We start from the raw sequence: 24,156 nt of genomic DNA, 5'->3' as shown, positions 1-24,156 counted from the left end.
TCCCTATTGCAAGCTCTCTCCGAGCCCAAGCCCGACGACTGCGTATCGGTCACGGCAAGCGCGTGCCGAAACCATCGGCACTTTCTAGAACGAACTCAGAATCGCTATTGCGACCCCAATCCGGAAGGCTCTCTCCGAGCCCCTCGATACTGACATCGTAGCGGTCAAAACAAATTTCCAGCCCCAAAACAAACATCTCGGAGCTCTACGGGAGATGTTTCGTATCCCGGGATGCAAAAAGGAGTGCAACACGAGGACTTCCCAGGGGGTCACCCATCGTAGTACTACTCTGGCCCAAGCACACTTAACTTCGGTGTTTTGATGGGATCCGGTGATTTAGTGCTGCCATTATCGCACCCATTTCGCGAGCTTCGTCCCTCGCCTATGTGCACGTCGCGGTCGGCGCATCAACGTCCGGAGCCTCTTGCCCGTCACGAAACCGTCGGCGCTTTCTCGAACGTTCACGAAATCCCTATTGCAAGCTCTCTCCGAGCCCTAGCCCGACGACTGCGTATCGGTCACGGCAAGCACGTGCCGAAACCATCGGCACTTTCTAGAACGATCTCGGAATCGCTATTGCGACCCCAATCCGGAAAGCTCTCTCCGAGCCCCTCGATACTGACATCGTAGCGGTCACAGCAAATTTCGAGCCCCAAAACAATCATCTCGGAGCTCTACGGGAGATGTTTCGTATCTCGGGATGCAGAAAGGAGTACAACACGGGGACTTCCCAGGGGGTCACCCATCCTAGTACTACTTTTGCCCAAGCACGCTTAACTTCGGAGTTCTGATGGGATCCGGTGATTTAGTGCTGGCATTATCGCACCCGTTTCGCGTGCTTCGTCCCTCGCCTATGTGAATGTCGCGGTCGGTGCATCAACGTCAGGAGCCTGTTGCCCATCACGAAATCGTCGGCGCTTTCTTGCATGTTCACGAAATCCCTATTGCAAGATCTCTCCGAGCCCTAGCCCGACGACTGCGCATCGGTCACGGCAAGCGCGTGCCGAAACCATCGGCACTTTCTAGAACAATCTCGGAATCGCTTTTTCGACCCCAATCCGGAAAGCTCTCTCCGAGCCCCTCGATACTGAATGCGTATCGGTCACGGAAAATTCCTAGCCCCAAAAATATCGTCTCGGAGGTCTAATTGAGATGTTTCGTATCCCGGGACGCAATAAGGAGTGCAACACGAGGACTTCCCAGGGGGTCACCCATCCATGTTCTACTCTGGCCAAAGCACGCTTAACTTCGGAGTTATGATGGGATCCGGTGATTTAGTGCTGGCATTATCGCACCCGTTTCGCGTGCTTCGTCCCTCGCCTATGTGCACGTCGCAATCGGCGCATCAACGTCCAGAGCCTCTTGCCCGTCACTAAACCGTCGACGCTTTCTCGAACGTTCACGAAATCCCTATTAAAAGCTCTATCCGAGCCCTAGCCCGACGACTGCGTATCGGTCACGGCAAGCGCGTGCCGAAACCATCGGCACTTTCTAGGACTATCTCGGAATCGCTATTGCGACCCCAATCCGGAAAGCTCTCTCCGAGCCCCTCGATAATAAATGCGTATCGGTCACGAAAAATTCCTAGCCCCAAAAATATCGTCTCGGAGGTCTAAGTGAGATGTTTCGTATCCCGGGACGCAAAAAGGAGTGCAACACGAGGACTTCCCAGGGGGTCACCCATCCGAGTACTACTCTTGCCCAAGCACGCTTAACTTCGGAGTTCTGTTGGGATCCGGTGATTTCGTGCAAGCATTATCGCACCCGTTTCGTGTGCTTAGTCCCTCGCCTACGTGCACGTCGCGGTCGGCGCATCAACATCCGGAGCCCCTTGCCCGTCACGAAACTGTCGTCGCTTTCTTTGAACGTTCACGAAATCCCTATTGCAAGCTCTCTCCGAGCCCTAGCCCAACGACTGTTATCGGTCACGGCAAGCGCGTGCCGAAACCATCGGCACTTTCTAGAACGATCTCGGAATCGCTATTGCGACCCCAATCCGGTAAGCTCTCTCCGAGCACCTCGATACTGAATGCGTAGCAGTGACGGCAAATTGTCAGAACCAAAACAATCGTCTCGGAGATCTACGGGAAATGTTTCGAATCTCGGGACGCAAAAAGTAGTGCAACACGAGAACTTCCCATGGGGTCACCCATCCTAGTTCTACTCTGGCCCAAGCACGCTTAACTTCGGAGTTCTGATGGGGTCCGGTGATTTAGTGCTGGCATTATCGCACCCGTTTCGCGTGCTTCGTCCCTCGCCTATGTGCACGTCGCGGTCGGCGCATCAACGTCCGGAGCCTCTTGCCCATCATGAAACCATCGACGCTTTCTCGAACGTTCACGAAATCCCTATTACAAGCTCTCTCCGAGCCCTAGCCCGACGACTGCGTATCGGTCACGGTAAGCGCGTGCCGAAACCACCAGCACTTTCTAGATCGATCTTGGAATAGCTATTGCGACCCCAATCCGGAAAGCTCTCTCCGAGCCCCTCGATACTTAATGCGTATCGATCACGGAAATTCCTAGCCCCAAAACAATCGTCCCGTGGGTCTACGTGAGATGTTTCGTATCCCGGGATGCAAAAAGGAGTGCAACACGAGGACTTCCCAAGGTGTCATCCATCCTAGTTCTACTCTAGCCCAAACACGCTTAACTTCGGAGTTCTGATGAGATCCGGTGATTTAGTGCTGGCATTATCGCACCCGTTTTGCGTCCTTCGTCCCTCGCCTATGTGCACGTCGCGGTCGGCGCATCAACGTCCGGAGCCTCTTGCCCGTCACGAATCCGTCGGCGCTTTCTCGAACGTTCACGACATCCCTATTACAAGCTCTCTCCGAGCCCTAGCCCAACGACTGCGTATCGGTCACGGTAAGCGCGTGCCGAAACCATCGGCACTTTCTAGAACGATCTCGGAATCGCTATTGCGACCCCAATCCGGAAAGCTCTCTCCGAGCCCCTCGATAATAAATGCGTATCGGTCACTGAAATTCCTAGCCCCAAAAATATCGTCTCGGAGGTCTAAGTGAGATGTTTCGTATCCCGGGACGCAAAAAGGAGTGCAACACAAGGACTTCCCAGGGGGTCACCCATCCGAGTACTACTCTTGCCCAAGCACGCTTAACTTTGGAGTTCTGTTGGGATCCGGTGATTTAGTGCAAGCATTATCGCACCCGTTTCGTGTGCTTAGTCCCTCGCCTACGTGCACGTCGCGGTCGGCGCATCAACATCCGGAGCCCCTTGCCCGTCACGAAACTGTCGTCGCTTTCTCGAACGTTCACGAAATCCCTATTGCAAGCTCTCTCCGAGCCCTAGCCCAACGACTGTTATCGGTCACGACAAGCGCGTGCCGAAACCATCGGCACTTTCTAGAACGATCTCGGAATCGCTATTGCGAACCCAATCCGTAAAGCTCTCTCCGAGCCCCTCGATACTGACTGCGTAGCGGTCACGATAAAATTCCCAGCCCCAAAAATATCGCCTCGGAGGTCTAAGTGAGATGTTTCGTATCCCGGGACGCAAAAAGGAGTGCAACACGAGAACTTCCCAGGGGGTCACCCATCCTAGTTCTACTCTGGCCCAAGCACGCTTAACTTCGGAGTTCTTATGGGATCCGATGATTTAGTGCTGGCATTATCGCACCCGTTTCGCATGCTTCGTCCCACGCCTATGTGCACGTCGCGGTCGGTGCATCAACGTCCGGAGCCTCTTTCCATTCACGAAACTGTCGGCGCTTTCTCGAACGTCCACGAAATCCCTATTACAAGCTCTCTCCGAGCCCTAGCCCGACGACTGCGTATCGATCACGGTAAGCGCGTGCCGAAACCATCGGTACTTTCTAGAACAATCTCGGAATCGCTTTTTCGACCCCAATCCGGAAAGCTCTCTCCGAGCCTCTCGATACTGAATGCGTATCGGTCACGGAAAATTCCTAGCCCCAAAAATATTGTCTCGGAGGTCTAAGTGAGATGTTTCGTATCCCGGGACGCAAAAAGGAGTGCAACACGAGGACTTCCCAAGGGGTCACCCATCCTAGTTCTACTCTGGCCAAAGCACGCTTAACTTCGGAATTATGATGGGATCCGGTGATTTAGTGCTGGCATTATCGCACCCGTTTAGCGTGCTTCGTCCCTCGCCTATGTGCACGTCACAATCGGCGCATCAACGTCCAGAGCCTCTTGCCCGTCACTAAACCGTCGGCGCTTTCTCGAACGTTCACGAAACCCCTATTAAAAGCTCTCTCCGAGCCCTAGCCCGACGACTGCGTATCGATCACGGCAAGCGCGTGCCGAAACCATCGGCACTTTCTAGAACTATCTCGGAATCGCTATTGCGACCCCAATCCGGAAAGCTCTCTCCGAGCACCTCGATACTGACTGCGTAGCAGTCACGGCAAATTCCCAGCCCCAAAACGATCATCTCGAAGGTCTACGTGAGATGTTTCGTATCCCGGGACGCAAAAAGGAGTGCAACACGAGGACTTCCCAGGGGGTCACTCATCCTAGTTCTACTCTGGCCCATGCACGCTTAACTTTGGAGTTCTGATGGGATCCGGTGATTTAGTGCTGGCATTATCGCACCCGTTTCGCGTGCTTCGTCCCTCGCATATGTGCACGTCGCGGTTTGCGCATCAACGTACGGAGCCTCTAGCCCGTCACTAAACTGTCGGCGCTTTCTCAAACGTTCACGAAATCCCTATTGCAAGCTCTCTCCGAGCCCTAGCCCGACGACTGCGTATCGATCACGGCAAGCGCGTGCCGAAACCATCGGCACTTTCTAGAACGATCAAGGAATCGCTATTGCGACCCCAATCCGGAAAGCTCTCTCCGAGCCCCTCAATACTGACTGCGTAGCGGTCACGAAAAATTCCCTGCCCCAAAAATATCGTCTCGGAGGTCTACGTGAGATGTTTCGTATCCCGGGATGCAAAAAGGAGTGCAACACGAGGACTTCCCAAGGTGTCATCCATCCTAGTTCTACTCTAGCCCAAACACGCTTAACTTCGGAGTTCTGATGGGATCCGGTGATTTAGTGCTGGCATTATCGCACCCGTTTTGCGTCCTTCGGCCCTCGCCTATGTGCACGTCGCTGTCGGCGCATCAACGTCCGGAGCCCCTTGCCCGTCACGAAACCGTCTGCGCTTTCTCGAATGTTCACGAAATCCCTATTAGAAGCCTTCTCCGAGCCCTAGCCCGACGACTACGTATCGGTCACGGCAAGCGCGTGCCGAAACCATCGGCACTTTCTAGAACGATCTCGGAATCGCTATTGCGAACCCAATCCGTAAAGCTCTCTCCGAGCCCCTCGATACTGACTGCATAGCGGTCACGGCAAATTCCCTGCCCCAAAACAAACGCCTCAGAGCTCTACGGGAGATGTTTCGTATCTCGGGACGCAAAAAGGACTGTAACACGAGGACTTCCCAAGGGGTCACCCATCCTAGTACTACTCTTGCCCAAACATGCTTAACTTCGGAGTTCTGATGGGATCCGGTGATTTAGTGCTGGCATTATCGCACCCGTTTCGCGTGCTTCGTCCCTCGCCTATGAGCTCGTCGCAATCGGCGCATCAACGTCCGGAGCCCATTGCCCGTCACGAAACCGTCTGCGCTTTCTCGAACGTTCATGAAATCCCTATTACAGGCTCTCTCCGAGCCCTAGCCCGACGACTGCGTATCGGTCACGGCAAGCGCGTGCCGAAACCATCGACACTTTCTAGAACGATCTCGGAATCGCTATTACGAACCCAATCCGTAAAGCTCTCTCCGAGCCCCTCGATACTGACTGCGTAGCGGTAACGGCAAATTCCCAGCCCCAAAACAATCGCCTCGGAGCTTTACGGGAGATGTTTCGTATCTCGAGACGCAAAAAGGACTGTAACACGAGGACTTCCCAAGGGGTCACCCATCCTAGTACTACTCTTGCCCAAACACGCTTAACTTCGGAGTTCTGATGGGATCCGGTGATTTAGTGCTGGCATTATCGCACCCGTTTTGCGTCCTTCGGCCCTCGCCTATGTGCACGTCGCTGTCGGCGCATCAACGTCCGGAGCCCCTTGCCCGTCACGAAACCGTCTGCGCTTTCTCGAATGTTCACGAAATCCCTATTAGAAGCCTTCTCCGAGCCCTAGCCCGACGACTACGTATCGGTCACGGCAAGCACGTGCCGAAACCATCGGCACTTTCTAGAACGATCTCGGAATCGCTATTGCGAACCCAATCCGTAAAGCTCTCTCCGAGCCCCTCGATACTGACTGCATAGCGGTCACGGCAAATTCCCTGCCCCAAAACAAACGCCTCAGAGCTCTACGGGAGATGTTTCGTATCTCGGGACGCAAAAAGGACTGTAACACGAGGACTTCCCAAGGGGTCACCCATCCTAGTACTACTCTTGCCCAAACACGCTTAACTTCGGAGTTCTGATGGGATCCGGTGATTTAGTGCTGGCATTATCGCACCCGTTTCGCGTGCTTCGTCCCTCGCCTATGAGCTCGTCGCAATCGGCGCATCAACGTCCGGAGCCCCTTGCCCGTCACGAAACCGTCTGCGCTTTCTCGAACGTTCATGAAATCCCTATTACAGGCTCTCTCCGAGCCCTAGCCCGACGACTGCGTATCGGTCACGGCAAGCGCGTGCCGAAACCATCGACACTTTCTAGAACGATCTCGGAATCGCTATTACGAACCCAATCCGTAAAGCTCTCTCCGAGCCCCTCGATACTGACTGCGTAGCGGTAACGGCAAATTCCCAGCCCCAAAACAATCGCCTCGGAGCTTTACGGGAGATGTTTCGTATCTCGGGACGCAAAAAGGACTGCAACACGAGGACTTCCCAGGGGGTCACCCATCCTAGTACTACTCTGGCCCAAGCACGCTTAACTTCGGAGTTTTGATGGGATCCGGTGATTTAGTGCTGGCATTATCGCACCAGTTTCCCGTGCTTCATCCCTCGCCTATGTGCACATCGCGGTCGGCGAATCAACGTCCGGAGCCTCTTGCCCGTCACGAAACCGTCGGCGCTTTCTCGAACGTTCACGAAATCCTTATTACAAGCTCTCTCCGAGCCCTAGCCCGACAACTGCGTATCGGTCACGGTAAGCGCGTGCCGAAACCATCGGCACTTTCTAGAACGATCTCGGAATCGCTATTGCTACCCCAATCCGAAAAGCTCTCTCCTAGCCCCTCGATACTGACTGCGTAGCGGTCACGGCAAATTCCCAGCCCCAAAACAATCGTCTCGTAGGTCTACGTGAGATGTTTCGTATCCCGGGACGCAAAAAGGAGTGCATCACGAGGACTTCCCAGGGGGTCACTCATCCTAGTACTATTGCCCTAGCACGCTTAACTTCGGAGTTCTGTTGGGATCCGGTTATTTTGTGCTGGCATTATCGCACCTGTTTCGCGTGCTTCGTCCGTCGCCTATTTGCACGTCGCGGTCGGCGCATCAAAGTCTGGAGCCTCTTGCCCGTCACGAAACCGTCGGTGCTTTCTCAAACGTTCACGAAATCCCTATTGCAAGCTCTCTACGAGCCCTAGCCCAACAACTGTGTATCGGTCACGGCAAGCGCGTGCCGAAACCATCGGCACTTTCTAGAACGATCTCAGAATCGCTATTGCGACCCCAATCCGGAAAGCTCTCTCCGAGCCCCTCGATACTGAATGCGTATCAGTCACAGAAAATTCCCAGCCCCAAAAATATCGTCTTGGAGGTCTAAGTGAGATGTTTCGTATCCCAGGACGCAAAAAGGAGTGCAACACGAGGACTTCCAAGGGGTCACCCATCCTAGTGCTACTCTGGCCCAAGCACGCTTAACTTCGGAGTTCTGATGGGATCCGGTGATTTAGTGCTGGCATTATCGCACCCGTTTCGCGTGCTTCGTCCCTCGCTTATGTGCACGTCGCGGTCAGCGCATCAACGTCCGGAGCCACGTGCCCGTCATGAAACCGTCGGCGTTTTCTTGAACGTTCAAGAAATCCCTATTACAAGCTCTCTCCGAGCCCTAGCCCGACGACTGCGTATCGGTCAAGGTAAGCACGTGCCGAAATAATCGGCACTTTCTAGAATGATCTCGGAATCGCTATTGCAACCCAAATCCGGAAAGCTCTCTCCGAGCCCCTCGATACTGAATGCGTATCGGTCACGGAAAATTCCTAGCCCCAAAAATATTGTCTCGGCGGTCTAAGTGCGATGTTTCATATCCCGGGACGCAAAAAGGAGTGTAACACGAGGTCTTCCCAGGGGGTCACCCATCCTAGTCCTACTCTGGCCCAAGCACGTTTAACTTCGGAGTTCTGATGGGATCCGGTGATTTAGTGCTGGCATTATCGCACCCGTTTCGCGTGCTTCGTCCCTTGCCTATGTGCACTTCGCAATGGGCACATCAACGTCCGGAGCCTCTTGCCCGTCACTAAACCGTCAGCGCTTTCTCGAACGTTCACGAAATCCCTACTACAAGCTCTCTCCGAGCCATAGACCGACGACTGCGTATCGGTCACGGCAAGCACGTGCCGAAACCATCGGCACTTTCTAGAACGATCTCAGAATCGCTATTGCGACCCCAATCCGGAAAGCTCTCTCGGAGCCCCTCGATACTGACTGCGTAGCAGTCACGGCAAATTCCCAGCCCCAAAACAATCATCTCGGAGGTCTACGTGAGATGTTTCGTATCCCGGGACGCAAAAAGGAGTGCAACACGAGGACATCCCAGGGGGTCACCCATCTTAATACTACTCTTGCCCAAGCACGCCTAACTTCGGAGTTCTGATGGGATCCGGTGATTTAGTGCTGGCATTATCGCACCCATTTCGTGTGCTTCGTCCCTCGCCTATGTGCACGTCGCGGTCGGCGCATCAACGTCCGGAGCCCCTTGCCCGTCACGAAACCGTCTGCGCTTTCTCGAACGTTCACGAAATCCCTATTACAAGCTCTCTCCGAGCCCTTGCCCGACGACTGCATATCGGTCACGGCAAGCGCGTGACGAAACCATCGGCACTTTCTAGAATGATCTCGGAATCGCTATTGCGACCCCAATCCGGAAAGCTCTCTCCGAGCCACTCGATACTGACTGCGTAGCTGTTACGGCAAATTCCCAGCCCCAAAACAATCGTCTCGGAGGTCTACGTGAGATGTTTCGTATCCCGGGACGCAAAAAGGAGTGCAACACGAGGGATTCCCAGGGGGTCACCCATCCTAGTACTACTCTGGCCCAAGCACGCTAAACTTCGGAGTTCTGTTGGGATCCGGTGATTTAGTGCGGACATTATCGCACCCGTTTCGCCTGCTTCATCCCTCGCCTATGTGCAAGTCGCGGTCGGCGCATCAACTTCCGGAGCCTCTTGCCCATCACGAAACCGTCGGCGCTTTCTCGAACGTTCACGAAATCCCTATTGCAAGCTCTCTCCTAGCCCTAGCCCGATGACTGCGTATCGGTCACAGCAAGCGCGTGCCGAAACCATCGGCACTTTCTAGAACGATCTCGAAATCGCTATTGGGACCCCAATCCGGAAAGCTCTCTCCGAGCCCCTCGATACTGAATTCGTATCGGTCACGGAAAATTCCCGGCCCCAAAAATATCGTCTCGGAGGTGTAAGTGAGATGTTTCGTATCACGGGATGCAAAAAGGAGTGCAACACGAGGACTTCCCAGGGGGTCACCCATCCTAGTTCTACTCTGGCCCAAGCACGCTTAACTTCGGAGTTCTGATGGGATCCGGTGATTTAGTGCTGGCATTATCGCACCCGTTTCGCGTGCTTCATCCCTCGCATAGGTGCACGTCGCGGTCGGCGCATCAACGTCCGGAGCCTCTTGCCCGTCACGAAACCGTCGGCGCTTTCTCGAACGTTCAAGAAATCCCTATTACAAGCTCTCTCCGAGACCTAGCCCGACGACTGCGTATCGGTCAGGGTAAGCGCGTGCCGAAACCATCGGCACTTTCTAGAACGATCTCAGAATCGCTATTGCGACCCAAATCCGGAAAGCTCTCTCCGAGCCCCTCGATACTGAATGCGTATCGGTCACGGAAAATTCCTAGCCCCAAAAATATCGTCTCGGAGGTCTAAGTGAGATGTTTCGTATCCCGGGACGCAAAAAGGAGTGCAACACGAGGACTTCCCAGGGGGTCACCCATCCTAGTTTTACTCTGTCCCAAGCACGCTTAACTTCGGAGTTCTGATGGGATCCGATGATTTAGTGTTGGCATTATCGCACCCGTTTCGCGTGTTTCGTCCCTTGCCTATGTGCACTTCGCAATCGGCACATCAACGTCCAGAGCCTCTTGCCCGTCGCGAAACCGTCGGCGCTTTCTCGAACGTTCGCGAAATCCCTTTTACAAGCTCTCTCCGAGCCCTAGCCCGACGACTGCGTATCGGTCAAGGTAAGCGCGTGCCGAAACCATCGGCACTTTCTAGAACGATCTCGGAATCGCTATTGCGATCCCAATCCGGAAAGCTCTCTCCGAGCCCTTCGATACTGACTGCGTAGCTGTTACGGCAAATTCCCAGCCCCAAATAAATCGTCTCGGAGGTCTACGTGAGATGTTTCGTATCCCGGGACGCAAAAAGGAGTGCATCACGAGGAATTCCCAGGGGGTCACTCATCCTAGTACTATTCTTGCCCAAGCACGCTTAACTTCGGAGTTCTATTGGGATCTAGTGATTTTGTGATGGCATTATCGCACCCGTTTCGCGTGCTTCGTCCGTCGCCTATGCGCAGGTCGCGGTCGGCGCATCGACGTCCGGAGCCTCTTGCCCGTCACGAAACCGTCGGTGCTTTCTCGAACGTTCCCGAAATCCCTATTGCAAGCTCTCTCCGAGCCCTAGCCCAACGACTGTGTATCGGTCACGGCAAGCGCGTGCCGAAACCATCGGAACTTTCTAGAACGATCTCGGAATCTCTTTTGCGACCTCAATCCGGAAAGCTCTCTCCGAGCCCCTCGATACTGAATGTGTATCGGTCACGGAAAATTCCCAGCCCCAAAAATATCGTCTCGGAGGTCTAAGTGAGATGTTTCCTATCCCGGGACGCAAAAAGGAGTGCAACACGAGGACTTCGCAGGGGGTCACCCATCCTAGTTCTACTCTGGCCCAAGCACGCTTAACTTCGGAGTTTTGTTGGGATCCGGTGATTTAGTGCTGGTATTATCGCACCCGTTTCGCGTGCTTCGTCCCTCGCCTATGTGCACGTCGCGGTCGGCGCATCAACGTCCGGAGCCTCTTGCTCGTCTCTAAACCGTCGGAGCTTTCTCGAACGTTCACGAAATCCCTATTACAAGCTCGCTCCGAGCCCTAGCTCGACGACTGCGTATCGGTCACGGTAAGCGCGTGCCGAAACCATCGGCACTTTCTAGAACGATCTCAGAATCGCAATTGCGACCCCAATCCGGAAAGCTCTCTCCGAGCCCCTCGATACTGAATGCGTATCGGTCACGGAAAATTCTCGGCCCCAAAAATATCGTCTCGGAGGTCTAAGTGAGATGTTTCGTATCTCGGGACGCAAAAAGGAGTGCAACACGAGGACTTCCCTGGGGGTCACCCATCCTAGTTTTACTCTGGCCCAAGCACTCTTAACTTCTGAGTTCTGATGGGATCCGGTGATTTAGTGCTGGCATTATCGCACCCGTTTCGCGTGCTTCGACCCTCGCCTATGTGCACTTCGCGTTCGGTGCATCAACGTCCAGAGCCTCTTGTCCGTCACGAAACCGTCGGCGCTTTCTCGAACGTTCACGAAATCCCTATTGCAAGCTCACTCCGAGCCCTAGCCCGATGACTGCGTATCGGTCACGACAAGCGCGTGCCGAAACCATCGGCACTTTCTAGAACGATCTCGGAATCGCTATTGCGACCCCAATCCGGAAAGCTCTCTCCGAGCCCCTCGATACTGAATGCGTATCGATCACAGAAAATTCCCAACCCCAAAAATATCGTCTCGGAGGTCTAAGTGAGATGTTTCGTATCTCGGGACGCAAAAAGGAGTGCAACACGAGGACTTCCCAGGGGGTCACCCATCCTAGTTCTACTCTGGCCCAAGCACGCTTAAATTCGGAGTTCTGATGGGATCCGGTGATTTAGTGCTGGCATTATCGCACCCGTTTCGCGTGCTTCGTCCCACGCCTATGTGCACGTCTCGGTCGGCACATCAACGTCCGGAGCCTCTTGCCCGTCACTAAACCGTCGGCGCTTTCTCGAACGTTCACGAAATCCCTATTACAAGCTCTCTCCGAGCCCTAGCCCGACGACTACGTATCGGTCACGGTATGCGCGTGCCGAAACCATCGGCACTTTCTAGAACGATCTCGGAATCGCTATTGCGACCCCAATCCGGAAAGCTCTCTCCGAGCCCCTCGATACTAAATGCGTATCGGTCACGGAAAATTCCCGGCCCCAAAAATATCATCTCGCAGGTCTAAGTGAGATGTTTCGTATCCCGGGATGCAAAAAGGATTGCAACACGAGGACTTCCCAGGGGGTCACCCATCCTAGTTCTACTCTGGCCCAAGCACGCTTAACTTCTGAGTTCGGATGGGATCCGTTGATTTAGTGCTGGCATTATCGCACCCGTTTCGCGTGCTACGTCCCTCGCCTATGTGCACGTCGCGGTCGGCGCATCAACGTCCGGAGCCTCTTGCCCGTCACGAAACCGTCGGCGCTTTCTCGAACGTTCACGAAATCCCTATTGCAAGCTCTCACCGAGCCCTAGCCCGTTGACTGCGTATCGGTCACGGCAAACGCGTGCCAAAACCATCGGCACTTTCTAGAACGATCTCGGAATCGCTATTGCGACCCCAATCCGGAAAGCTCTCTCCGAGCCCGTCGATACTGAATGCGTATCGGTCACGGAAAATTCCCAGCCCCAAAAATATCGTCTCGGAGGTCTAAGTGAGATGTTTCATATCCCGGGACGCAAAAAGGAGTGCAACACGAGGACTTCCCAGGGGGTCACCCAACCTAGTTCTACTCTGGCCGAAGCACGCTTAACTTCGGAGTTCTGATGGGATCCGGTGATTTAGTGCTGGCATTATCGCACCCGTTTCGCGTGCTTCGTCCCTCGCCTATGTGCACGTCGCGGTCAGCGTATCAACGTCCGGAGCTTCTTGCCCGTCACTAAACCGTCGGCACTTTCTCGAACGTTCACGAAATCCCTATTACAAGCTCTCTCCGTGCCCTAGCCCGACGACTGCGTATCGGTCACGGTAAGCGCGTGCCGAATCCATCGGCACTTTCTAGAACGATCTCGGAATCGCTATTGCGACCCCAATCCGGAAAGCTCTCTCTGAGCCCCTCGATACTGAATGCGTATCGGTCACGGAAAATTCCCGTTCCCAAAAATATCGTCTCGGAGGTCTAAGTGAGATGTTTCGTATCCCGGGACGCAAAAAGGATTGCAACACGAGGACTTCCCAGGGGGTCACCCATCCTAGTTCAACTCTGGCCCAAGCACGCTTAACTTCTGAGTTCTGATGCGATCCGGTGATTTAGTGCTGGCATTATCGCACCCGTTTCGCGTGCTTCGTCCCTCGCCTATGTGCACGTCGCGGTCGGTGCATCGACGTTCGGAGCCTCTTGCCCGTCACGAAACCGTCGGCGCTTTCGCGAACGTTCACGAAATCCCTATTGCAAGCTCTCTTCGAGCCCTAGCCCGATGACTGCGTATCGGTCATGGCAAGCGTGTGCCGAAACCATCGGCACTTTCTAGAATGATCTCGGAATCGCTATTTTGACTTCATTCCGGAAAGCTATCTCCGAGCCCCTCGATACTGACTGCATAGCGGTCACGGCAAATTTCGAGCCCCAAAACAATCGTCTCGGAGCTCTAAGGGAGATGTTTTGTATCTCGGGACGCAAAAAGGACTGCAACACGAGAACTTCCCAGGGGGTCACCCATCCTAGTTCTACTCTGGCCCAAGCACGCTTAACTTCGGAGTTCTGATGGGATCCGATGATTTAGTGCTGGCATTATCGCACCCGTTTCGCGTGCTTCGTCCCTCGACTATGTGCACGTCGCGGTCAGCGCATCAACGTCTGGAGCCTCTTGCCCGTCAAGAAACCGTCGGTGCTTTCTCGAACGTTCACGAAATCCTTATTGCAAGCTCTCTCCGAGTCCTAGCCCGACGACTGCGTATCGGTCACGTCAAGCGCGTGCCGAAACCATCGGCACTTTCTAGAACGATATCGGAATCGCTATTGCGACCCCAATCCGGAAAGCTCTCTCCGAGCCCCTCGATACTGAATGCTTATCGGTTACGGAAAATTCCCACCCCCAAAAATATCATATCGGAGGTCTAAGTGAGTTGTTTCTTATCCCGGGACGCAAAAAGGAGTGCAACACGAAGACTTCCCAGGGGGTCACCCATCCTAGTACTACTCTTGTCCAAGCACGCTTAACTTCGGAGTTCTATTGGGATCCGGTGATTTCGTGCTGGCATTATGTTAGGACTCTAGCTTGGAGAGTCCTAATTGAGAGGGACAATCATGTAAAAATGTTAGGACTCTAGCTAGGAGAGTCCTAATTGAGAGGGGCATTCTGTTAGGACTCTAGCTAGGAGAGTCCTAATTGTGAGGGGCATTCATGTATGAGGTTTTTTCTCGGAGAAGAATTAGGAGTTGTAAGGGAATAGGAGTCTTGAGTAGGAGTCCTATTAGGAGTTGGTTAGAAGTAAGAGTCTTAAGTAGGAGTCCTATTAGGAGTTAGGGTTTAGAAGCCCTATAAATAGCCATGTATTCCTTCTCTTTTAATAAGCAATAGATGAAACTTTTCTGCAGCCTTTGAGCAGCACTTGGAGGGAGGAACCCCTATAGAGTTCCAAGGAGGCCGATCCCCTAAAGAGATCAACCCCAAGTTTAGAATCTGCAAGGGTTCTAACACCTGGTATCAGAGCAGCGTTCTTGGCGTCTCGCTGCCCTTTCACAGCCATCCATCAACCCTCCACAACCATCCAAAGCAATTCCCACAATTGCTTAAAAGATCGTCACCGAATTCCGCCATCATCTCCACCACCACGGATCATCCTTTGATCTCCCCGTGAATTGCAACAGGTTCTGGTTTCCTACCTTACTGCTGCTGCAATTTAGTTATCCTTATTCAAAAATCCAAAAAAAAAAAAAAAAAAATCGTTCCTATATTGCTGCATAAACTTTTCGTCACAAAGTTTTCATCTCTACGACGAAAGATATATTGCAGAATTCCAGCCGCATAGCACCATCTGTTTGATCTTGCTACTGTGCTTTTTCTATCCAAATTTCTACGAAATTTTTTTGATATCTTTGACACTTCTTAACAGTGGATTTCCCTTTGGTTTCATCAAAAAATTCTCAATATAAACTACTGATCTTTTATGTCCAATCTACTGCACTTGAATTGCAGAATTCAAGCCGCATAGCACCATCTGTTTGATCTTGCTACTCTGCTTTTTCTATCCAAATTTCTACGAAATTTTTATGACATCTTTGACACTTCCTAACAGTAGATTTCCCTTTGGTTTCATCGAAAAATTCTCAATATAAACTACTGATCTTTTATGTCCAATCTGCTACACTTGAAAATCTATGCTGCAGAAAATTTCAACTGCATATCGTTGCCTTAACCCATCTATTTGCAATCTTTTTTGAATGAAATTTCTTATAGACTTCATATATCATCTTGGCTTCCATCTAAGATTGATCTATTAAGAAATTCATCTCTAAAAACGATTTTATGTTGCTGCAAATTTTCATCGTAACCCGCTGAAATTTTTCGACGATAATTCTGCAATTGCAACTTGCACCAATTTCTTTGCTGTTATACTGCCAAAATTTTCTTGATTAAATTAGATATCCTTGCTGTCATATAAACAGTGATTTTGCTATCAATTCCCTCCTCAATTCTCTTAAGTTTTTGGTGGAAATTACGTCGAGAAACTGTTGTTTCTTCGACGACAATTCTACTCTTACAAGACAGCACATACTTGCTGCAACTTCCACGGATTTCTGTCAAACCTTTGCTACCATCTACCACAGATCCAAAACTTTCATCCAGAGCCCTAAAACTCTACCAAACCACACCCTCAAACTGCACCCAAAACAGCCACAAAACAAGCCTAAACCGTAGCCTACATCCACCAATCCACCAACACTTTTGACCATCACTTCTCTCAACCTATACATGCCTTTAACCCAACAGCAAAAGAGAGATCTTAACATCATTGATTTGGGGCCATATACTATGGCATCTAAGGAGGCAATTAATGCTAAATTCGAAGCCTTGGAGGCGCGAATGGAGGATAAGATTCGGACGCTCTTTACCGAACTCAGATTGGGCCGACCACTAAGCCCGAAGAAATCATATCAAGGAGAGAGCTTTGCCCAATCACACCAAGCCCGAAGAGATGACTTCCAAGAGAGGGGAAGCTCTATGACCAACCCCAACTATCCATGCATGAGAGTGGACTTCCCTAGATGGGAAGAAGGAGACCCGATTGGTTGGATTTCGCATGTGGAGCGATATTTTCGGTACCACAAAACCGCGGATGTATCTATGGTGAAAATTGCAGCTATACATCTTGAAGGGGATGCTATTCAATGGTTTGACTGGTTTGAACATACTTATGGAGTCCTTTCATGGCGACAATTCAAAGAAGAACTGCTGATTCGCTTTAGACCAACCGATTACGAGAATATTGACAAACAACTAGCAAAGATCTGACAAACCTCCACCATTCAGGAGTACCAAACCAGGTTTGAAAGGTTATCTAATCAAAATCATGATTGGTCTCAAAAACAGCTATTGAGGACCTTCATTGAGGGCTTGAATCCGGAGATCCGAGGAGAAGTTAAAGCGCGACAACCGTATACGCTTATGGCAGCCATCTCTTTCGCACGACATCAAGAGGAGCAATTGAACCATGAAGCTCGGAGGACTAGGGTCACTCCTCAACCAGTAATATTGAAGCCCTCAGCCCCCCCTACTGTCGACCAAGTCCCTGCACCAAAGAGGTTAACAGGAGAAGAGCTTCGGGAGCGATATGCGAAGGGGTTATGTTGGCATTGTGACGAGCCGTGGAGCCGTGAGCATCGCTGCAGTAAAGGAGGACTTCTTATGATTGAACCGATAGAAGAAGAGGTCATTGAACATCCAAAAGAGAGCTTTGAATATGAAGAAGAAGATGCAGAAGAAGAGCCACAACCGACCGAAGTTACGGTACATACACTAGCTAGCTACTCAAACCCGCAAACGATGAAAATTGGAGGCCTTCTCAAACAACAACCAATCACTGTTCTCATCGACACGGGCAGTACTACTAACTTCCTAAATAGTAAGCTTGTTGTTCGGATATCATTACCTATCGAGAATCGGTGCAGGTTTGATGTTATGGTCATCGACGGACGGATTTTGAATTGTGATCATAGGCGCTTGCAGGAGAAACTATTGCTGCAGGACCAAGAGATAATTGCAGATTTCTTCCTTCTCCCTCTTAACAATCATGAGGCCATGCTCAGAATTAAATGGTTGACGACATTAGGTGATATTTCTTGGAATTTTATGAAACTAATTATGAAATTTTACAGTAAGGAGAAACATATGACATTGCACGGGAAACGTGGGGGCGACATAACAACGATTTGCACACAACAAATGGAGAATGTTTTGCATAAAGCATGCAGCGGCTTTTTAGTACAACTTGAGCAGCAAACTAAGGGAGAGCCAACAGAATTTGAAGATCCAAATCTACTTCCTTTGCTTGCTGAATTTTCAAATATATTTGACGAACCGCGCAACCTACCTCTTACCTATCGGCATGATCATTGTATAATGATTCTTCCAAGCAAATCTTCAGCAAATGCTCAGCCATATCAGTATCCACATCTCCAGAAGGATGAAATAGAAAAGATTATAAAAGAAATGCTCGAAACAGGAGTTATTCGGCCAAGTTGCAACCTCTACTCTTCGCCGGTGCTACTTGTACGCAAGAAGGACGGAACAAGGCGAATATGTGTTGATTACCGAGCTCTCAATGGCATAATCATCAAGGACAAATACTTTATTCCAATAGTAGATGAATTACTAGATGAAAGGGAGCACGAATCTTTACAAAGCTGGACCTTTGATCCGGGTATCATCAAATACGAGCATGCGAAGAAGACATACGGAAAACCACCTTTTGAACACACAACAACCACGAATTTTTGCTTTCTTCAACAAAAGGTGGAATATCTTGGGCATATCATATCAGAGGAAGGTGTGACAGTGGACCCCTTCAAAATTGGAGCAATGCAAATCTGGCCGACCTCGAGAAACATAAAATTGCTACATGGCTTTCTGGGTTTAACAAGCTACTACCGCAAGTTCGTGAAAAATTATGGAAAGATCAGTGCACCACTTACTTCCTCACTAGAAAAAGATGTCTTCCAATGGTTGGACAGAGCCTCTGCTGCCTTCGACAAACTTAAGGCAGCCATGACGACGACGCCGGTGCTAACACTACCAGATTTCAACCGACCCTTCATTATTGAGGCCGACACATCTGGAGTTAGAATTGGAGCCATTCTCATGCAAGATGGTCGACCGCTCGCATACACTAGCAAGGCATTATCTCCCATCGATCAAAATATGTCAACATATGATAAGGAGATGCTCGCCATTATGCGCGCAGCAACGAGGTGGAGATTGTACTTGATCAGGCGATACTTTCAAATCAAGACCGACCATAAAAGCCTAAAATATCTCTTGGAGCAGAAGATATCTTCCCCCGAGCAGCAAAAATGGGTAACAAAACTTCTTGAATTTGATTTTGAAATAACTTACAAAAAGGGGAAAGAGAATGTTCTTGCAGATGCGCTTTCGCAGCTACCCGAGCAAGTTGAAGTTTCGACCGTTTCACTTCCGACCAGCGACTTCCTTGAGGATATTAAGATGGAATGGCAGGAAGATTCAGATACTAGTAAGATTATAAAAAAATTGGAGGAAGCACCAAGCCCCATGGCTCATTACAATTGGGACTCAAAAGAATTACACTATAAGGGACGCATTGTGCTTGTGACAAATTCTACTTGCATCTTCAATAGCATATTTTGGACAAAGTTATTCTATATGCAGGGTACTAAATTGAAAAGGAGTATGACATATCACCCACAAACCAACAGCCAACCGGAAGTTTTAAACAGGTACTTGGAGACAGCCCAAAGCCACCCACCAAATATGACTACCCAAAGAGAACTCCAGACCCAGCCAAGTGCCATTATTGATCGACGGATCGTGACTCGACGACGACGACCCACTAATGAAGTGCTAATACGGTGGGCGAACCTACCAAAAGAAGATACCACTTGGAAGAACTTTGACGACTTGAAGATCAAATTCCCAGAATTCATGAATCATCAGCCTCGAGGACAAGGCTGATTTGAAGAGGGCGGGTCTGTTAGGACTCTAGCTTGGAGAGTCCTAATTGAGAGGGACAATCATGTAAAAATGTTAGGACTCTAGCTAGGAGAGTCCTAATTGAGAGGGGCATTCTGTTAGGACTCTAGCTAGGAGAGTCCTAATTGTGAGGGGCATTCATGTATGAGGTTTTTTCTCGGAGAAGAATTAGGAGTTGTAAGGGAATAGGAGTCTTGAGTAGGAGTCCTATTAGGAGTTGGTTAGAAGTAAGAGTCTTAAGTAGGAGTCCTATTAGGAGTTAGGGTTTAGAAGCCCTATAAATAGCCATGTATTCCTTCTCTTTTAATAAGCAATAGATGAAACTTTTCTGCAGCCTTTGAGCAGCACTTGGAGGGAGGAACCCCTATAGAGTTCCAAGGAGGCCGATCCCCTAAAGAGATCAACCCCAAGTTTAGAATCTGCAAGGGTTCTAACACATTATCGCACCCGTTTCGCGTGCTTCGTCCCTCGCCAATGAGCACGTCGCGGTCGGCGTATCAACGTCCAGAGCCCCTTGCCCGTCACGAAACCGTCGGCGCTTTCTTGAACGTTCACGAAATCCTTATTACAAGCTCTCTCCGAGCCCTAGCCCGACGACTACGTATCGGTCACGGTAAGCGCGTGCCGAAACCATCGGCACTTTCTATAACGATCTCGGAATCGCTATTGCGACCCCAATCCAGAAAGCTCTCTCCGAGCCCCTCGATACTGATTGCGTATCGGTCATGGAAAATTCCCGGCCCTAAAAATATCGTCTCGGAGGTCTAAGTGAGATGTTTCGTATCCCGGGATGCAAAATGGAGTGCAACACAAGGACTTCCCAGGGGGTCACCCATCCTAGTTCTACACTGGCCCAAGCACGCTTAACTTCGGAGTTCTGATGGGATCCAGTGATTTAGTGCAGGCATTATCGCACCCGTTTCGCGTGCTTCGTCCCTCGCCTATGTGCACGTTGTGGTCGGCGCATCAACGTCCGGAGCCTCTTGCCCGTCACTAAACCGTCGGCGCTTTCTCGAACGTTCACGAAATCCCTATTACAAGCACTCTCCGTGCCCTAGCCCGCCGACTGCGTTTCGGTCACGGCAAGTGCTTGCCGAAACCAACGGCACTTTCGAGAACGATCTCATAATCGCTTTTGCGACCCCAATCCGGAAAGCTCTCTCCGAGCCCCTCGATACTGACAGCGTAGCGGTCACGGCAAATTCCCAGCCCCAAAACAATCGTCTCGGAGGTCTACGTGAGATTTTTCGTATCCCGGGAAGCAAAAAGGAGTGCAACACGAGGACTTCCCAGGGGGTCACCCATCCTAGTACTACTCTTGCCCAAGCACGCTTAACTTCGGAGTTCTGATAGGATCCGGTGATTTAGTGCTGGCATTATCGCACCCGTTTCGCGTGCTTCGTCCCTCGCCTATGTGCACGTCGCAATCGGCGCATCAACGTCCGGAGCCTCTAGCCCGTCACTAAACCGTGGGAGCTTCCTCGAACGTTCACGAAATCCCTATTACAAGCTCTCTCCGAGCCCTAGCCCGACGACTGCGTATCGGTCACGGCAAGCGCGTGCCGAAACCATCGGCACTTTCTAGAACGATCTCAGAATCGCTATTGCGACCCCAATCCGGAAAGCTCTCTCCGAGCCCCTCGATACTGACTACGTAGCGGTCACTGCAAATTCCCAGCCCCAAAACAATCGTCTCGAAGGTCTACGTGAGATGTTTCGTATCCCGGGACGCAAAAAGGAGTGCAACACGAGGACTTCCCAGGGGGTCACCCATCCTAGTACTACTCTTGCCCAAGCACGCTTAACTTCGGAGTTCTGATAGGATCCGGTGATTTAGTGCTGGCATTATCGCACCCGTTTCGCGTGCTTCGTCCCTCGCCTATGTGCACGTCGCAATCGGCGCATCATCGTCCGGAACCTCTTGCCCATCACTAAACCGTGGGAGCTTTCTCGAACGTTCACGAAATCCCTATTACAAGCTCTCTCCGAGCCCTAGCCCGACGACTGCGTATCGGTCACGGCAAGCGCGTGCCGAAACCATCGGCACTTTCTAGAACGATCTCAGAATCGCTATTGCGACCCCAATCCGGAAAGCTCTCTCCGAGCCCCTCGATACTGACTACGTAGCGGTCACTGCAAATTCCCAGCCCCAAAAAATCGTCTCGGAGGTCTACGTGAGATGTTTCGTATCCCGGGACGCAAAAAGGAGTGCAACACGAGGACTTCCCAGGGGGTCACCCATCCTAGTACTACTCTTGCACAAGCACGCTTAACTTCGGAGTTCTGATGGGATCCGGTGATTTAGTGCTGGCATTATCGCACCCGTTTCGCGTGCTTCGTCCCTCGCCTATGTGCACGTCGCAATCGGCGCATCAACGTCCGAAGCCTCTTGCCCGTCACTAAACCGTGGGAGCTTTCTCGAACGTTCACGAAATCCCTATTACAAGCTCTCTCCGAGCCCTAGCCCGACGACTGCGTATCGGTCACGGCAAGCGCGTGCCGAAACCATCGGCACTTTCTAGAACGATCTCAGAATCGCTATTGCGACCCCAATCCGGAAAGCTCTCTCCGAGCCCCTTGATACTGACTGCGTAGCGGTCACAGCAAATTCCAAGACCCAAAACAATCGATCGGAGGTCTACGTGAGATGTTTCGTATCCCGGGACGCAAAAAGGAGTGCAACACAAGGACTTCCCAGGGGGTCACCCATCCTAGTACTACTCTTGCCCAAGCACGCTTAACTTCGGAGTTCTGATGGGATCCGGTCATTTATTGCTTCGTCCCTGTTTCACGTGCTTCGTCCCTCGCCTATGTGCATGTCGCGTTCGGCGCATCAACGTCCGAAGCCCCTTGCCCATCACGAAACCGTCTTCGCTTTCTCGAACGTTCATGAAATCCATATTGCAAGCTCTCTCCGAGCCCTAGCCCAACGACTGCTATTGGTCACGGCAAGCGCGTGTCGAAACCATCGGCACTTTCTAGAACGATCTCGGAATCGGTATTGCGACCCAAATCCGTAAAGCTCTCTCCGAACCCCTCGATACTGACAGCGTCGCGGGCACGGCAAATTCCCAGCCCCATAACAATCGTCTCGGAGCTCTACGGGATATGTTTCGTATCTCGGGACGCAAAAAGGAGTGCAACACGAGGACTTCCCAGGGGGTCACCCATCCTTGTACTACTCTGGCCCAAGCACGCTTAACTTCAGAGTTCTGATGGGATCTGGTGATTTAGTGCTGGTATTATCGAACCTGTTTCGCGTGCTTCGCCCCAAGCCTATGTGCATGTCGCGGTCAGCGCACCAACGTCCAGAGCCTCTTGCCCGTCACGAAACCGTCGGTGCTTTGTCGAACCTTCACGAAATCCCTATTGCAAGCTCTCTCCGAGCCCAAGCCCGACGACTGTGTATCGGTCACGGCAAGCGCGTGCCGAAACCATCGGCACTTTCTATAACGATCTCGGAATCGCTATTGCTACCCCAATCCGGAAAGCTCTCTCCGAGCCCCTCGATACTGATTGCGTATCGGTCACGGAAAATTCCCGGCCCCAAAAATATCGTCTCGGAGGTCTAAGTGAGATGTTTCGTATCCCAGGACGCAAAAAGGAGTGCAACACGAGGAATTCCCAGGGGGTCACCCATACTAGTACAACTTTTGCCGAAGCACGCTTAACTTCGGAGTTCTGATGGGATCCAGTGATTTAGTGCTGGCATTATCGCACCCGTTTCGCGTGCTTCGTCCCTCGCCTATGTGCACGTCGTGGTCGGCGCATCAACGTCCGGAGCCTCTTGCCCGTCACTAAACCGTCGGCTCTTTCTCGAACATTCACGAAATCCCAATTACAAGCACTCTCCGAGCCCTAGCCCGACGACTGCGTATCGGTCACGGCAAGCCCGTGCCGAAACCATCGGCACTTTCTAGAACGATCTCAGAATCGCTATTGCGACCCCAATCCGTAAAGCTCTCTCCGAGTCCCTCGATACTGACAGCGTAGCGGTCACGGCAAATTCCCAGCCCCAAAACAATCATCTCAGAGGTCTACGTGAGATGTTTCGTATCCCGGGACGCAAAAAGGAGTGCAACACGAGGACTTCCCAGGGGGTCACCCATCCAAATACTACTCTTGCCCAAGCACGCTTAACTTCGGAGTTCTGATTGGATCCGGTGATTTAGTGCTGGCATTATCGCACCCGTTTCGTGTGCTTCGTCCCTCGCCTATGTGCACGTCGCAAACGGCGCATCAACGTCCGGAGCCTCTTGCCCGTCACGAAACCGTCGGTGCTTTCTCGAACATTCACAAAATCCCTATTGCAAGCTCTCTCCGAGCCGTAGCACGACGACTGCGTATCGGTCACGGTAAGCGCGTGCCGAAACCATCGGCACTTTCTAGAACGATCTCGGAATCGCTATTGCGACCCCAATCCGGAAAGCTCTCTCCGAGCCCCTCGATACTGACTGCGTAGCGGTCACGGCAAATTCGCAGCCCCAAAACAATCGTCTCGGGGGTCTACGTGAGATGTTTCGTATCCCGGGACGCAAAAAGGAGTGCAACACGAGGACTTCCCAGGGGGTCACCCATACTAGTACTACTTTTGCCGAAGCACGCTTAACTTCGGAGTTCTGATGGGATCCAGTGATTTAGTGCTGGCATTATCGCACCCGTTTCGCGTGCTTCGTCCCTCGCCTATGTGCACGTCGTGGTCGGCGCATCAACGTCCGGAGCCTCTTGCCCGTCACTAAACCGTCGGCTCTTTCTCGAACGTTCACGAAATCCCAA

The 24,156-nt window shown here is 51.6% G+C and overlaps 27 non-coding genes and 13 pseudogenes across 27 annotated transcripts; all 40 read right to left on the bottom strand.

Annotated features, from left to right (window-relative positions):
* Positions 1-240: 240 nt before the first annotated feature.
* LOC135601898 (5S ribosomal RNA) lies at positions 241-359 on the bottom strand (annotated as a pseudogene).
* A 350-nt stretch (positions 360-709) lies between these two features.
* On the bottom strand, positions 710-828 carry LOC135601838 (5S ribosomal RNA). The gene has a single exon (XR_010483924.1). It is a non-coding gene; the product is annotated as a 5S ribosomal RNA (ribosomal RNA).
* Positions 829-1,178: 350 nt separating this feature from the next.
* On the bottom strand, positions 1,179-1,297 carry LOC135603411 (5S ribosomal RNA; annotated as a pseudogene).
* A 350-nt stretch (positions 1,298-1,647) lies between these two features.
* Positions 1,648-1,766, bottom strand: LOC135600679 (5S ribosomal RNA). The gene has a single exon (XR_010482995.1). It is a non-coding gene; the product is annotated as a 5S ribosomal RNA (ribosomal RNA).
* Positions 1,767-2,116: 350 nt separating this feature from the next.
* LOC135600754 (5S ribosomal RNA) lies at positions 2,117-2,235 on the bottom strand. The gene has a single exon (XR_010483067.1). It is a non-coding gene; the product is annotated as a 5S ribosomal RNA (ribosomal RNA).
* Positions 2,236-2,584: 349 nt separating this feature from the next.
* LOC135602640 (5S ribosomal RNA) lies at positions 2,585-2,703 on the bottom strand (annotated as a pseudogene).
* A 349-nt stretch (positions 2,704-3,052) lies between these two features.
* On the bottom strand, positions 3,053-3,171 carry LOC135602970 (5S ribosomal RNA). Its single transcript, XR_010484066.1, has one exon. It is a non-coding gene; the product is annotated as a 5S ribosomal RNA (ribosomal RNA).
* Positions 3,172-3,521: 350 nt separating this feature from the next.
* LOC135600166 (5S ribosomal RNA) lies at positions 3,522-3,640 on the bottom strand. The gene has a single exon (XR_010482493.1). It is a non-coding gene; the product is annotated as a 5S ribosomal RNA (ribosomal RNA).
* A 350-nt stretch (positions 3,641-3,990) lies between these two features.
* Positions 3,991-4,109, bottom strand: LOC135603363 (5S ribosomal RNA; annotated as a pseudogene).
* Positions 4,110-4,459: 350 nt separating this feature from the next.
* On the bottom strand, positions 4,460-4,578 carry LOC135601363 (5S ribosomal RNA). The gene has a single exon (XR_010483659.1). It is a non-coding gene; the product is annotated as a 5S ribosomal RNA (ribosomal RNA).
* A 350-nt stretch (positions 4,579-4,928) lies between these two features.
* LOC135602154 (5S ribosomal RNA) lies at positions 4,929-5,047 on the bottom strand (annotated as a pseudogene).
* Positions 5,048-5,397: 350 nt separating this feature from the next.
* Positions 5,398-5,516, bottom strand: LOC135600466 (5S ribosomal RNA). Its single transcript, XR_010482787.1, has one exon. It is a non-coding gene; the product is annotated as a 5S ribosomal RNA (ribosomal RNA).
* A 350-nt stretch (positions 5,517-5,866) lies between these two features.
* LOC135599672 (5S ribosomal RNA) lies at positions 5,867-5,985 on the bottom strand. Its single transcript, XR_010482018.1, has one exon. It is a non-coding gene; the product is annotated as a 5S ribosomal RNA (ribosomal RNA).
* A 350-nt stretch (positions 5,986-6,335) lies between these two features.
* LOC135599671 (5S ribosomal RNA) lies at positions 6,336-6,454 on the bottom strand. Its single transcript, XR_010482017.1, has one exon. It is a non-coding gene; the product is annotated as a 5S ribosomal RNA (ribosomal RNA).
* A 350-nt stretch (positions 6,455-6,804) lies between these two features.
* On the bottom strand, positions 6,805-6,923 carry LOC135599948 (5S ribosomal RNA). Its single transcript, XR_010482285.1, has one exon. It is a non-coding gene; the product is annotated as a 5S ribosomal RNA (ribosomal RNA).
* A 350-nt stretch (positions 6,924-7,273) lies between these two features.
* LOC135604611 (5S ribosomal RNA) lies at positions 7,274-7,389 on the bottom strand (annotated as a pseudogene).
* Positions 7,390-7,739: 350 nt separating this feature from the next.
* On the bottom strand, positions 7,740-7,857 carry LOC135603348 (5S ribosomal RNA). Its single transcript, XR_010484106.1, has one exon. It is a non-coding gene; the product is annotated as a 5S ribosomal RNA (ribosomal RNA).
* Positions 7,858-8,207: 350 nt separating this feature from the next.
* LOC135600251 (5S ribosomal RNA) lies at positions 8,208-8,326 on the bottom strand. Its single transcript, XR_010482577.1, has one exon. It is a non-coding gene; the product is annotated as a 5S ribosomal RNA (ribosomal RNA).
* Positions 8,327-8,676: 350 nt separating this feature from the next.
* LOC135600480 (5S ribosomal RNA) lies at positions 8,677-8,795 on the bottom strand. The gene has a single exon (XR_010482801.1). It is a non-coding gene; the product is annotated as a 5S ribosomal RNA (ribosomal RNA).
* Positions 8,796-9,145: 350 nt separating this feature from the next.
* On the bottom strand, positions 9,146-9,264 carry LOC135600673 (5S ribosomal RNA). Its single transcript, XR_010482989.1, has one exon. It is a non-coding gene; the product is annotated as a 5S ribosomal RNA (ribosomal RNA).
* Positions 9,265-9,614: 350 nt separating this feature from the next.
* Positions 9,615-9,733, bottom strand: LOC135602135 (5S ribosomal RNA). The gene has a single exon (XR_010483955.1). It is a non-coding gene; the product is annotated as a 5S ribosomal RNA (ribosomal RNA).
* Positions 9,734-10,083: 350 nt separating this feature from the next.
* LOC135603560 (5S ribosomal RNA) lies at positions 10,084-10,202 on the bottom strand (annotated as a pseudogene).
* A 350-nt stretch (positions 10,203-10,552) lies between these two features.
* LOC135603738 (5S ribosomal RNA) lies at positions 10,553-10,671 on the bottom strand (annotated as a pseudogene).
* Positions 10,672-11,021: 350 nt separating this feature from the next.
* On the bottom strand, positions 11,022-11,140 carry LOC135601079 (5S ribosomal RNA). Its single transcript, XR_010483384.1, has one exon. It is a non-coding gene; the product is annotated as a 5S ribosomal RNA (ribosomal RNA).
* A 350-nt stretch (positions 11,141-11,490) lies between these two features.
* On the bottom strand, positions 11,491-11,609 carry LOC135601623 (5S ribosomal RNA; annotated as a pseudogene).
* A 350-nt stretch (positions 11,610-11,959) lies between these two features.
* LOC135600261 (5S ribosomal RNA) lies at positions 11,960-12,078 on the bottom strand. Its single transcript, XR_010482587.1, has one exon. It is a non-coding gene; the product is annotated as a 5S ribosomal RNA (ribosomal RNA).
* A 350-nt stretch (positions 12,079-12,428) lies between these two features.
* On the bottom strand, positions 12,429-12,547 carry LOC135601849 (5S ribosomal RNA; annotated as a pseudogene).
* Positions 12,548-12,897: 350 nt separating this feature from the next.
* On the bottom strand, positions 12,898-13,016 carry LOC135600900 (5S ribosomal RNA). Its single transcript, XR_010483210.1, has one exon. It is a non-coding gene; the product is annotated as a 5S ribosomal RNA (ribosomal RNA).
* Positions 13,017-13,366: 350 nt separating this feature from the next.
* LOC135602565 (5S ribosomal RNA) lies at positions 13,367-13,485 on the bottom strand (annotated as a pseudogene).
* Positions 13,486-13,835: 350 nt separating this feature from the next.
* Positions 13,836-13,954, bottom strand: LOC135600465 (5S ribosomal RNA). Its single transcript, XR_010482786.1, has one exon. It is a non-coding gene; the product is annotated as a 5S ribosomal RNA (ribosomal RNA).
* Positions 13,955-14,304: 350 nt separating this feature from the next.
* LOC135603010 (5S ribosomal RNA) lies at positions 14,305-14,426 on the bottom strand (annotated as a pseudogene).
* Positions 14,427-20,179: 5,753 nt separating this feature from the next.
* Positions 20,180-20,298, bottom strand: LOC135599951 (5S ribosomal RNA). The gene has a single exon (XR_010482288.1). It is a non-coding gene; the product is annotated as a 5S ribosomal RNA (ribosomal RNA).
* A 350-nt stretch (positions 20,299-20,648) lies between these two features.
* Positions 20,649-20,767, bottom strand: LOC135604520 (5S ribosomal RNA). The gene has a single exon (XR_010484234.1). It is a non-coding gene; the product is annotated as a 5S ribosomal RNA (ribosomal RNA).
* A 350-nt stretch (positions 20,768-21,117) lies between these two features.
* LOC135604408 (5S ribosomal RNA) lies at positions 21,118-21,236 on the bottom strand. The gene has a single exon (XR_010484223.1). It is a non-coding gene; the product is annotated as a 5S ribosomal RNA (ribosomal RNA).
* Positions 21,237-21,585: 349 nt separating this feature from the next.
* On the bottom strand, positions 21,586-21,704 carry LOC135599828 (5S ribosomal RNA). The gene has a single exon (XR_010482171.1). It is a non-coding gene; the product is annotated as a 5S ribosomal RNA (ribosomal RNA).
* Positions 21,705-22,053: 349 nt separating this feature from the next.
* On the bottom strand, positions 22,054-22,174 carry LOC135604510 (5S ribosomal RNA; annotated as a pseudogene).
* Positions 22,175-22,514: 340 nt separating this feature from the next.
* On the bottom strand, positions 22,515-22,633 carry LOC135600082 (5S ribosomal RNA). Its single transcript, XR_010482414.1, has one exon. It is a non-coding gene; the product is annotated as a 5S ribosomal RNA (ribosomal RNA).
* Positions 22,634-22,983: 350 nt separating this feature from the next.
* LOC135601271 (5S ribosomal RNA) lies at positions 22,984-23,102 on the bottom strand. Its single transcript, XR_010483570.1, has one exon. It is a non-coding gene; the product is annotated as a 5S ribosomal RNA (ribosomal RNA).
* Positions 23,103-23,452: 350 nt separating this feature from the next.
* On the bottom strand, positions 23,453-23,571 carry LOC135602304 (5S ribosomal RNA). Its single transcript, XR_010483971.1, has one exon. It is a non-coding gene; the product is annotated as a 5S ribosomal RNA (ribosomal RNA).
* Positions 23,572-23,921: 350 nt separating this feature from the next.
* LOC135600591 (5S ribosomal RNA) lies at positions 23,922-24,040 on the bottom strand. The gene has a single exon (XR_010482909.1). It is a non-coding gene; the product is annotated as a 5S ribosomal RNA (ribosomal RNA).
* Between the last annotated feature and the right edge of the window lie 116 nt (positions 24,041-24,156).

The sequence above is a fragment of the Musa acuminata genome, chromosome BXJ2-1 (assembly GCF_036884655.1).
Source record: "Musa acuminata AAA Group cultivar baxijiao chromosome BXJ2-1, Cavendish_Baxijiao_AAA, whole genome shotgun sequence".
Classification (NCBI taxonomy): domain Eukaryota; kingdom Viridiplantae; phylum Streptophyta; class Magnoliopsida; order Zingiberales; family Musaceae; genus Musa; species Musa acuminata.
Note: the sequence above shows the minus strand (reverse complement) of the source record. Positions and strands in the feature narration are given on the sequence as shown.